This window comes from Protopterus annectens, chromosome 8.part1, assembly GCF_019279795.1.
Source record: "Protopterus annectens isolate FY-2018-M chromosome 8.part1, PAN1.0, whole genome shotgun sequence".
Taxonomy (NCBI): domain Eukaryota; kingdom Metazoa; phylum Chordata; order Ceratodontiformes; family Protopteridae; genus Protopterus; species Protopterus annectens.
The window spans coordinates 127,173,237-127,186,543 of NC_056742.1; the positions used below are offsets into that span (position 1 = coordinate 127,173,237).

Consider the following 13,307-nt stretch of genomic DNA (forward strand, 5'->3'; position numbering starts at 1 on the left):
TTGGGTCATTATATAAATACACCAATGTTAGCTGGTTGTAATCATGCTATTTTTTATTCTCACTGAGGAAAGCTATTGCCGAAACTAGTATGAGAATTTTGATTTTGTATTTTTGGACTTTGTTAGTCCACGTTTAATGCTGAATAATAAATTTCAGTTACGTGGAACTTCTTTGCTGGCTTCTTGTGTTTGAGTTACGTTGGTTGGGCCGAGCAAGCAGTACATGCGAGGTGTGTCATTTTTGCCATGGGAGACCTCCACCCAGGCAGATTATTATTTAGACTCCTTAATGAGAGTGATAAGAAATGGGGTGGTCACGGTGGTGCAGTGGTTAGCTTTGTCACCTCACAGTAAGAGGTTCTCCAGTTCGATCCTCGGCTGGGGTGCCTTCTGTGCGGAGTCTGCATGCCCTCCCTGTGGTTGTGTGGGTTTCCTCCGGGTGCTCCAGTTGTCTCCCACATCCCAAAGACATGCTGTAGGTGGATTGGACACTCTAAATTGGCCCTAGGCGTGAATGCGTGCGTGAGTGTGCCTTCCATGGAAGGGTGGGCTCCAGGCTGGCAACTCAACACTGTAAAACTCTACTGCCAATCATGAGTGGGCAGGTGATCCACTGTGGCGACCTCTAACCAGGAAAAAGCTGAAAGAAGAAGAAATGAGAGTGATAAGAAATGCATTTTATCCTTAGCTAAGGAAGGGTGCCCATTTCTTTTGTGGTCAGTGTTCCTTTAGCAGGATTGTTCCCAAGAGACTACACATGCCAGGAGACCTTCTGCATCAGTGTGCCAACTCTGCTATAAAAATGACATAACAACCTTCCTGAAATCTCCAGCTATTATTTGCCTGAAATGTCACAACAAGCACACTTTTTCATCTCCATAATCTGCCATAGTTTTTCTGCAGTCTAATCTAACTACTGATGTAGTGGAGTTTGAATCAGAATTGACTTCAGAAGGTCATGCCTCCTCTGTGGAAAATGTACCAGTGTTCACCAGAGTGCACCAAGATGTCCACTGGCCCTGGGACGCATGTATCTGTTTCTGAAATCTTAGTGTGCCTGTCTCATGGGCTCCTGATACCCCAGGAAGCACTTTAGTAAAAAAAAAAGAAAAAGACGACAAACCACACTGGCAACTGTGAATATAAATTAGCGCTTTCATTTACTGGCAAATTGTAAACTTCTTCAGATAAAAAGCCATCTTAGCATACTCATTATATAACACCATACATTCTGATGTCATCAAAATACATAATTGATTAATTAATCAATTAACTAAATTAAATATAAAGAACTTTTAAAGATCCCACTTAAGTAAATTCCAGGTATTAAATATGAAATAGTAATACAAAAAATTATTGTTGCAAAAGCATGTTCAATTCAATGAAAGACACATAACATATAAAATACAATACACTATCTATATAATGCTTTCAATTTCAATAAACTTTTTATAGAAATCATTTCATTTAAGCCTGGTGGTGAGGTTGCATTAAGTTTAAGCTGCCATAAAATTTATTTTTCCTCCAATTTGAGGCTAATAGGACCCCCCCGCCCAGTTTCATAAACACAATCAATAATAACAAACTGAAAATTGTGACCAGGGTTGTGTATAACATGCCTAGCCAAGGCATTACAATGATTCTGTTTATGGATAGCATAAATGTGTTCATGCACTCTGTTCTTAAAGCATCTATCCGTTTTGCCCACATAAAATGATGTACACAGGGCACATAATCCTAAATAAATAACTCCTTTAGAGTTACAATTAAATTTATTATTAATGTAAATCTTGTGTTTTCCTATCATAATAGAACTTACAGTCTTAATATATTTGCACCAGGAGCAACATTCACATTTATACATTCCACAATGTGGTTTATGAATGTAAGTGCTTCCTTGTTCCAAAATTTCCTTCAGATTCAAACCCCATCTGTAGGTAAATTTTGGTTCTGGTGCAATGATTTTATTAATGTCCATATCATTGAGCAAGAAAGACCAATTTTTCTTAAAAATGTGTTTCAGACTTCCTACATCCTGGGAAAATAATAGTGACGAAGTTAGAAAGTGAAATTCCACAATCCTGGGAAAATAATAGTGACGAAGTTAGAAAGTGAAATTCCAGAATTGTTTTTTTTTCTCTTTCCAATGGTATATCTAAAGTAACTGAATCAAATTCTACTGGATTGTCGACATTAAATTCTGTGCAAGAATATTATATACTTGCTGGATGTAGTGTTGAAAAATAATTATTTTCTTTTTAACAACAAATTTTACTTGCAAAAAACTGGAGTGGCGATGGGTTCACCGTGTGGGGCCACCTTTGCAAATGTAGTGATGGCTTCTTGGGAGAACCAGTTCTTATTCACCAATCCTATTTTCATCCATAATGCAGTCTGGTACACCAGATATTTGGATGATATTTTTATTTTGTGAAGAGGTGATAAATCTTCAGCTGGAAAACTGATTGAGTCTGTAGAAATGAATACTAATTTTCTTAAATTTACCTGGGAGTTTAACACCGATAGTACTTCCTTTCTGGATGTCTGTTTAAGGAAGGATTTGAACTTCAACTATATAACATCTAGAATATTTAGGAAACCAACATATTCAAATTCCTTCCTGCATTTTTCGAGTTGCCACCCTTACCATCAGAAGAGGGGTATAGTAAAGGAGCAACTCGTACGGGCATCCAGAATGACTAGTTTAGATTTTGAATTCTATGAGGAATGTGAAAATCTGAGAAACATGTTTAGCAAAAGGAATTACCCAGATAAATTATTGAATGAGTTGATACAGGAAGTCACTAATAAAAGATTGAATGGTGACTTTGCCCCCCTTTTATCTATTAATAAACAAAATTCTTGCACAGAATTTGATATCTACAATCAAGTAGAATTTGATTCAGTTACTTTAGATATACCATTGGAAAGAGAAAAAACAATTCTGGAATTTCACTTTCTAACTTCGTCACTACATTTTCCCTGGATGTAGGAAGTCTGAAACACATTTTTAAGAAAAATTGGTCTTTCTTGCTCAGTGATATGGACATTAATAAAATCATTGCACCAGAACCAAAATTTACCTACAGACGGGGTTTGAATCTGAAGGAAATTTTGGAATAAGGAAGCACTTACATTCATAAACCACATTGTGGAATGTATAAATGTGAATGTTGCTCCTGGTGCAAATATATTAAGACTGTAAGTTCTATTATGATAGGAAAACACAAGATTTACATTAATAATAAATTTAATTGTAACTCTAAAGGAGTTATTTATTTAGGATTATGTGCCCTGTGTACATCATTTTATGTGGGCAAAATGGATAGATGCTTTAAGAACAGAGTGCATGAACACATTTATGCTATCCATAAACAGAATCCTTGTAATGCCTTGGCTAGGCATGTTATACATAACCCTGGTCACAATTTTCAGTTTGTTATTATTGATTGTGTTTATGAAACTGGGTGTGGGGGGGTCCTATTAGCCTCTAATTGGAGGAAAAAGAAATTTTATGGCAGCTTAAACTTAATGCAACCTCACCACCAGGCTTAAATGAAATGATTTCTATAAAAAGTTTATTGAAATTGAAAGCATTACATAGATAGTGTATTGTATTTTATATGTTATGTGTCTTTCATTGAATTGAACATGCTTTTGCAACAACAATTTTTTGTATTACTATTTCATATTTAATACCTGGAATTTACTTAAGTGGGCTCTTTAAAAGTTCTTTATATTTAATTTAGTTAATTGATTAATTAATCAATTATGTATTTTGATGACATCAGAATGTATGGTGTTATATAATGAGTATGCTAAGATGGCTTTTTATCTGAAGAAGTTTACAATTTGCCAGTAAACGAAAGCACTAATTTATATTCACAGTTGCCAGTGTGGTTTGTCGTCTTTTACTTTTTGTTTCAACCAGTTTTTGAACTTTTTGTGGTGTACTTAAGTAAAAAAAACATTGATTTAAAAGACTCTAATGCCTGCAGGAAAGCTTCAAATGGAGTCTACCCTGAAATCCTTTTTTTCACTGGGTATTCACCAAAAAGTTGAAAAATACACCAAGTCCAAAAGCTTCCTTCTAAGCCTAATAGTATTTCTCAGATAATTGGTCCTAAGCTACTTTAGATCAGTAGACTGAAAACAAATTCTGGTTTTCACTTATTTGGTTTGGCCCACTGTTGGTAAGATCTAGAATATGAACTTTTTTTTTACCATTAGTGCTAGCTTAATTAGAGCTCATTTAATTGGGGATCTTTGTAAACTTCTCTGTGTTTATTTCTGTTTCTCATCCCCCACAACAAATACTGTGAGAGTAAGGGGGAGAACCATTACTAATCCTATTTCCAAGTTTCAGTACCATTTTGTGTCTGTGTGTGTGTGTGTGTGTTATAATTATCACTTTAATCATAAGTGGTTGAGAAAGTGATCCAATCACATCTGGTCTAATGATATTCTTCAATATAGTTTATCAGTTATAACTCTGATAATAAGGAAAGCTTGATTTTTGACATGGCAATTTGCTTTATCATAATGTTTTGGACTGTGTGAGCTGGTGGTGCACCTCAGGTGTGTTTCCCACTTTTTCCACTATTGCAGCCATGAAGATGTTATATATATAAATTAGGGATGTGTGCCCCCCCCAAAAAAAATATATATATTTTTTTCTTTCCTATTTTCTTTCTGAGCTATGCTGGATCAGATGAAGTGAGATCAGGCCACTTGTGTTTAGACATTCTGTCTTTTAAATCAAATCCATCCATCATCCACAAACCCTTTTTCCCATTTTTTCACATGGAGTCAGAGTTCAATGATCACAAGGGCCTTTTTAAGCCTAGCCATGCATCCTAAATCTGTGTGTGTGTGTGTGTGTGTGTGTGTGTGTGTGTGTGTGTGTGTGTGTGTGTAAAATGGTCTTATTAACCAATATCAAAATGCAAGGCTATCTAATAAGACAAAACTGAAAAAACAGAGAAATTCTTAGAAACAAAATCCTGAACAACAGAAAAACATCACTGATGTACAAAATCACAATGTAAAAAGAAAAAAAAAAGTATATTTTGCATGGGAGCAATCACCCCCCCCCCCCCCACCCACTTGAACTATACAAACTTCACAACTGCATCAGCTTAAAAAAGGAAAATACGTCTGTGATGCCCACGCACTGGCCAAGTAATCAAGGAGTCTCAATCCACACCACTAACACCAGTGAGAGGCGTCCACATTGGGAAGGATAACAAATACACACACACAGAAAAGTACAAGTTCCCTTAAGAGCACACAGAGATCACAGTCAGTCTGGGGCTGGTTTCTCCCTTTCTGTCCAGATCCCCAGTAAGACTCCCCACTGGCACAGCTGTAGGGTGTAGATCTCAGCCTAGTGGTCAAGCTAAAACCTCCAGCACCCTCATTCTCCAACCAGTGCTTCTAGTCCCTGCCCAAGTAGCTGACACACACTTTGAGATATGAGTTATATACAAACACACAGACACTCCTGGGGAGGCTGGCACATGTTCTCCAGCTATGCCCCCTTCTCTGCCAGGCTGTAAGGTAGAAATCACTGCCACCAACCACTAATATCTGCTACTAATAAGGCCCTTACTAAAGGGTGTCCAATTATTACTGTGCAATATTATTATCCAAATGGTAATATGACGAACAGCAAAGTTTATTTGAAGTGACTTGGACAATATCACTCTACACATGCAAATGTACTCTAGAGCTTAAATTATCTCTACATAAAACAGCCAGAGTTGAAAGGTTTAAAAATATTTTATAATAAATAATAAAGAACACAAGACAATACTTCTTACTACACAGTGCTAGTCAAGAGTTCAGAGATCACAGGAAAATGCTTAAAATAATACAGTAGACTAGTTCTGACATCAATATAGAAAACAACTAGTCTAATCTTCCTGTTTGCTAGCTATATCTAAGAGCGAACACATTTCTAAAATAAACTTACATATAGAGCAAGACCATGCTGGTGATGTTGGATGTTCTGAAGACAAATGCAAAATGCTCTGAGTCTCTCTGTCCTTAAATTGGTTGCACAGTACTACAGACTCATTTTAGAGTACATCATTTTTTTTCTCTGGTTCCCAGGCTAACAGAAAGTCAGAGGTTGGCAGTCCTTTTCATCTTGTACCTGGTCAGGAAGCTACAGCAATAAAAAACATTATACATGCAAATTCTAGCAATTAACTATGGTCTCAAAACAATAGCAAGAATTCCTTCATCCAGACATCTCTGCTCCGAGTTCTGAGATCAAACAGTTATAACAATGCTTGACTTGGCTTTCCCCCAGCAGAGTGCAATGTGGTTACATTTTTGAAGTTCAACATTTACCATAATTTTCTTGCATTTAAGAGAACAAGCATATGGCTTACATTAATATTTACAAATGACAGAATTATCTACAAAATTCTATCTAGCTAGGCTGGCAGGCTTCACATATCTTCATATATCCCCCCCCCCTGAGAACTCAAGCTGTTTTTTCAAGTGACCCTTGAGAAACGTTGCTTGAGAGGGCTAGGTCTATTGGAGTATACCTTACCCCATTCCCTGTCTTGAGAACCCATCTGCATTGGCATTACTAATCCCACTGTGGTGCTGCACTGGCAATATATGCTTGCAACCCTAGGCTCCATCTTAGCAACTTGGCATTTTGCTGGCTGGCTTGGTGTAACCATGTTAGGGGATTGTGGTATGTAACTACAGTGAATTTTCTTTCATGCAGATAAGGCTGAAGTTTCTGCAGTGCCCATACTATGGCTAGACATTCCTTTTCTACAGCTGCATAGCATTCCTCCACGACTGAGATAAATCTCTGGGTGCTCTTCTCCCGCTGAAGAAATCTGGCTAAGTACAGCCCCCACCCCATGGTTTGAGGCATCCACCTGCTCAGCAAATTCTTTGCTGTAATCTGGACTGGCTAACACAGGGGGTCCTCCCAAACCTCCTTTAAGCTTCTGGAATGCCTGCTCACATGCTGTGGTCCACACTACCTTATCTGGCCTATTCCTTGTCAGGTCTGTGAGGGGAGCAGATATGGTACTATAACTGGGGGCGAACTTTTTGTAGTACCCTGCGGTCTCTAAGAATGCCCTCACCTGCTTTTTGGTAAATGGTGCAGGGCATGCCTGAATGGCTTTCACTTTGGCAGGTTCTGGCCTGATCTTGCCACTCCCCACTCTGTATCCCAGGTAGGAGACCTTTGTCATACCCACCTGACATTTGCTGGGTTTAATGGTCAACCCTGCCCTCTGTAGTCTACCCGACACCTCCCTGACATGCTGAAGGTGCTCTTGCCAGGAATGGCTGTAGACAGAAATACCATATAGGTAAGCAAGGGCAAACCCTCCTGCTAGGATATGGTCTACCTGCCTCTGGAAAGTTGCTGGGGCATTTTTCATCCCAAGGGGTATCTTTGTGAACTCATACAAGCCAAAAGGAGTCACAAAGGCCGACTTCCCTCTAGCACTGGGAGTCAAGAGCACCTGCCAGCAACCCTTAGTAAGATCGGTAGTGAACGATCTGGAAGCACTGCTGTGGCTGCAAGTTCTTTTTTTCATTGTGTGTTTTTTTTCATAAGATCAGTAGCGGTAAGATACTTATAAGGTACTTAGCCCCACCCAGCTGCTCTAGGGCCTCATTTGTCCTAGGCATGGGGTAAGCATCTGACTGTGTGAGACTATTTAATTTTCTGTAGTCCACACAGAACCTGGTGCTGCCATCCTCCTTTGGAAGCAGCACCACTGGGGAGCCCCAGGGATTGTTTGACTCTTGAATTACACCTAGTTCCAACATCTCTTGTGTCTCTTCCCTCAGAGTCTGTTTGACTGTCTCGGGCACCCTGTAAGGGGCCTGCTTAAGAGGCCTTTGGGTTCCTGTATCCACCTGGTGCTGCACCAGGTGGGTGCACCCTGGTTTCCCAGTGAACATGTCCCCAAACCCCTGTAACACTGCTTGGATTTCTCGAACGTGGGTAGGAGATAGCTGCTGGGACATTGCTACCCCTTCCACTAAGGTGTCAGTCCAAGCCTCACTGAGGAGATCAGTCACCAGATCTCCCTCAGAGTCCTCCTGCAATCAGCTGCAAATGCTCAGCACAAGGACCTGTCTTGGTAAGGTTTCATCATGTTAACATGGTACAATTTGTGCCCCTGCCTAGCAGTTTTACCATGTAATTAACATCACTTACCTTTCTTACCACCTTGTAAGGTCCCTCACAAGCTGCTTGCAGTTGGTTGTGTCTGACGGAAATGAGAAGCATTACCTGCTGCCCTACAGCATACTCTCTAGCTCGAGCATTCCTGTCATACCATACCTTTTTCCTGTTGTGGCTTCTGCCAGGTTCTCCTGGGCCAATCTCATGAGTTCCCTAAGCCTTGTCCTGAGGTTTAGTACATATGCCACAGCAGACTTCTTGTGAGATTTACACTCACCTTCCCACTCATCATGAATTAAATCTAGAGGTCCCCTCACCCTGTGTCCATACTGCAACTCAAAGGGTGAAAAACCTGTGGATTCCTGGGGAACCTCTCTGTAAGCAAACAGATGGGGCAAATATTTGTCTCACTCCCTCTGAAACTGGTCTGCAAATGCCTGTAGCATGAGTGTAGAGTTTAACCTTTCAACAAGACCATTAGTCTGGCGATGGTAGGGGGTCATCTTCAGGTGCTTCACCCCACAGTACTTCCACAGACAAGCCAGCAGGTTTGACATGAAATTGGCACCTCTGCCAGTATTTCTTTTGGGAAGCCTACCCTGATGTAAATCTCTAACAAAGCATTTTCCACCTTTTCTGCTTCAATGGAGGGCAAAGCCACAGCCTCAGGGTATCTCGTAGCATAATCTGCTACCACTAGGATATACTTTTTCCCTGTGGAACTTGGGGTACTCAGAGGTCCCACAGTATCCATAGCTACCCTCTGAAATGGCTCCTCAATCACATGCAAAGGCATCAAAGGAGCTCTCACCTTGGCTCCTGCCTTGCCTACCTTTTGGCACTGCTCACAGGTCCTGCAGTATCCTGTTACATCTCTGGAAATTCCAGGCCAATAAAAATTCTGCATAGTATGTCTCTCTGTACATTTTATGCCCATATGGCCTGCAAAGGGAATATTATGGGCTATAGCTAGAAGCACCAGACAGTAGGCTATAGGCACTACCAGCTGCTGCATCCTCTCACCTTCTAGCCCTCCCTCAGGAGTCCACTCTCTGTACAGGTAACCCTTTGTCCCAGCATACAGATTCTCCCTTCTTTTGAGAATCAGGTGCCTCACTAGCTACTTGCCTCAGGCCTTGTAATCTAGGGTTGGAGAGCTGAGACTGTCTCAACTCTCTGTTTATAACCCTTCCCAGCTCCACTTCCACAAGAAGTCTGGCATCCTCTGACAGCGGTGCCTCACTGTCAGCCTGGGTACTACTACTCACCTCTACATTTGCAGTCACTCTGTCCAAGGGAACATCAGTACCCACAAGCAGCTGTGGCTCACCCTCAGTCTCACTGCTACAGCATAGCTTCCTCCCTGAAGTAGCTACCTCACCAGTCCTGGCCACAAGTATGCGGTCTGTTTGGGTCTCCCCAGGCTACCAGACCCACATGCTTGTCTTGAAGCCTGACTGCATGTAACTGCATTAACACATAGTACTGCCTCATCAAAATCCTTCCCTATCAGGACATTTGCAGGATGGTAGTTCGGTACCCCTGTTGTCTCAAGACAACCTACTATTGGCATTTTGTCTTTCCCACTTATGGGCTCTCTCAACTTTTGTTCCCCACCTTGTCTCCATGTACATTGGTATGCCACATGGCCACACTGGTTGCATTCAAAATATTTAAGTCTAGATCCTGGATGTGTACCTGGACTAGTAGCTTCCCCTGCTACTGGCAGATTCTGTTGGGGCCGCCTGAGCTGCCCACCATAGATTCCTTTGGACCCATGAGCAGTACTTGGGGGTCCCTTTCTTGTGCAGGGATGCCCTGCTTGCTAGGTATAGGTCTCCCTTCTTCCCCAACTCATGTGAAGTAGCACATTGTCTATCAGCTAACCAGATCCTCATATCTTCAGGCAAAGTGCTAAGGGCTTGTTCCCCTCACCAACAGGTCTGCCAACCCCTCAGAAGTGGTGACCTGACATCCACTCACCCACCTATGGAAATAAGTGCTCAGTTCAGCAACATATTCACATGCACTTTCATCTGCCTTGCTTCTGTGCTCACAAAACTTTTTCTTAAAGTTTCAGGTGTTAGCTTAAATGATTCTAACAAGCTTAATAGCAATATAATCAAAACAGTCAACATCAGGCATTTTGGACAAAATAGTTACATCTTTACCATGGAGTAAGGGGGTCAGGAACCGTACCCAGAGCCTTTGGTCAACATCATACTGTTTACATACTCTCTCAAACATATGAATGTAACTTTCAAAATTATCCGCCTCTGTAAACTGCAGAAGAATTTACTGACCTTTTGTGCTTCTGGGGTCCAGTTACTCCCTTCCCTATTACCTCCATGATTCTGGTGAAGAGTCAGCATCTTCTTTTCATGCTGCCTGTGCTGCTCCTTTTCCACAGCTTCCATTTCCAAATGCCTGGCCTCCAACCCAAGTCTCTCTAGCTCCAGATGGATTTTTAAGCCCTCTGCACAAAGGTTAAGCTGTCCATTCCCTGAGTGTTGTACATCTCCATGGCCAGTCTGATCATCCTCCTGGTTACTGTTTTCTAATGCAGCTGTGACCAAAGCTGCAATCATGTCTGCCTTAGTCAGGTTTCCCTGGACAAGTTCTTTAGCCTGGCACATCTCAGCCAACTGGCTCCTTGTCAGCTTTCCATACTCCTCTGCTGATGTGCTTGCTTACTCTCCCTGACTAACTAAGCTCACAAAAGAAATAAAACAAGTGTGATTTGAACTCTGAATATTCACTGAGTGGTTAGAGTACAAAAACACCTTCAGTGATTACTGTACACAAGCTACAGGAATTCACTATCCACACCACTAGAAGCCAATTGCCAACCAATTAATATGTGGTATGGATATCCCACCATTGCGAAACAATTAAAATGTGATGCCTGTGCACTGGCCCAGTAATCGAAGAGCCTCAATCCTCACCACTAACACCTGTGAGGGGCTTCCACACTGGGAAGGATAACAAATACACACACAGTAAAGTACAATTTCCATTAAGAGCACACAGAGATCACAGTCAGTCTGGGGCTGGTTTCTCCCTTTCTCTCCAGATCCTCAGTAAGGCTCCCCACTGGCACATACTAATTGGCTTGTAGTGGTGAGGATTGAGGACATTGCTGGGCCAGTGCACGGGCGTCACAACATCCTTCTGGGCTGAACCTGAAATTTTTCATTTTTGATAAGTGCACTGCCACAGTAAAAAAAAAAATACACAACATGTATATAAAAGAGAAGTCACTGCCAGTTTAGGTCAGAAAACTGCACCAACAATGATTTCTAAAAAAAAAAAACTGTTACCCAGCGAAATACACTCACCTACTGCATAGTAGTCTAGTGCATAATATTCTCACAATCCAGTTGATAAATTGTGTTCAAAATACTATCTACTTGGCAAAAAACACAGCCAGAAAACAATTTAATATAATATATTCTCAGTAATGTGTGTACACACACACAAACACACACACACACACACACACACACACACACACACACACACACACACACACACACACACACACATTAGATAGAGAAGTGATACACAGAGAGATATGTAGTGTGTGTGTGTATGTGTGTGTGTGTATATCTGTTTAACTGTATACCTTTATCCATCTTTCCATTTAATTTTCCATGCAAACATTATGCATGTCAAGGTCACTGGGAACCACAGACTCTACTGGCAGGCAGTAGGCATAATTTATTAGATAGATTGTGGGATCTCATAGTTAGTATATATAATTAGCATGGGGTGTTGGGGAAACAGCTTTAGTTTTTGCATGTTTTGAGGATTAGCCTTTGAGCATGCAGTTTAGCATGTTGATATGTTTTTGTTGACTTAAGTGTTTTGATGTTTCCATAGATCGACTTAGTAGATCCATATACATGAATACACACACACACACACACACATATATATATATATATATATATATATATAGGTTTACCATTGAAATGTTGAAAGTCAAAATAAAATGTAGTCAAAAAGACGCAACATAATGTCGCACCATAATGTCTATTTGCCTATAACTTTGAACATCCTTTCTCCGATGTCTGCATTTGAAGTTAAATGAAATAGCAGAAGGTGACATCAGACACCCAGGCAATTTTGTTTAACATCTCCTAAAACTTTTAATTATACAACAGTAGTTTTTACTGTTTAGCAGGGGGGCAGGCCCCCCTGCACCCCCCACACCCCCTGTAAATTATGAATTCCACCTCCTAGATCGCACTACAATAGGGAAAAGGGTAAATTTCTCAATCCCCACTGTAGTGAGATCTGTTAGCGGAACAACGATCTCACATTAGCGAACGCACACTATCATTCGCTACTGTAGATCGACATTTCTGGATTGGCATTATGGGAACTGGGGAACATGCATTTCACCTTCCCAGGTTTATGTACACCCGCAGACATGCACGCGCGCACACACACACACACACACACACACACACACACACACACACACACACACACTTTTATTAGTAGCATATTGGTGGATATTACTAGCCCTAACAGTGCCCTAACTCAAAGCAAATTCTTGACTCTTGGGTGTGAGGAGGGTTCTTTGAGTACACTAGCTGAAATTATGTAGACCAGAAAGAAGGCTATCCTGAGGGCATACCTATGAGGGAGGGAATATGAGCCATGATAGGGGGGAGCAAGATGGACTTACTACTGCTTGGTTAGAAAGTGAAGCCATTTTGTTTTTTCTACTGCTGAATTGGGAAGAGAACTACCTGTATGTAAGTACAGTTTTATTTTTGCCAGCTACCCTGCCAGAGAACTATTTATAAATGAACACCATGTTTGTCTTTGTATATACACAGACATGCACATATTTGTGTTTTAGATGTGTGTTTTATATATATATATATATATATATATATATATATATATATATATAAAATATGTGTATGTATGTATGTATGTGTGTGTGTGCATTTGCATGTATGATGTGCACTATACAGCCTCCATGGTGACCAGTTCAGCTATTACCACCTGACAACCACTGGGGGAGATCGAAGGCTAAATACTTGCCTGTGTGGAATTGCTTTTTGTGTTACACCTCACTGTACTTCATTATATATGTGTGTGTGTGTGTGTG

At 40.8% G+C, this 13,307-nt stretch overlaps 1 protein-coding gene across 1 annotated transcript in view; it reads left to right on the top strand.

Annotated features, from left to right (window-relative positions):
- LOC122810237 (dual specificity protein phosphatase 22-A-like) overlaps positions 1-13,307 on the top strand; it is a 1,755,472-nt gene that overhangs the window by 775,405 nt on the left and 966,760 nt on the right. The window lies entirely within an intron of this gene.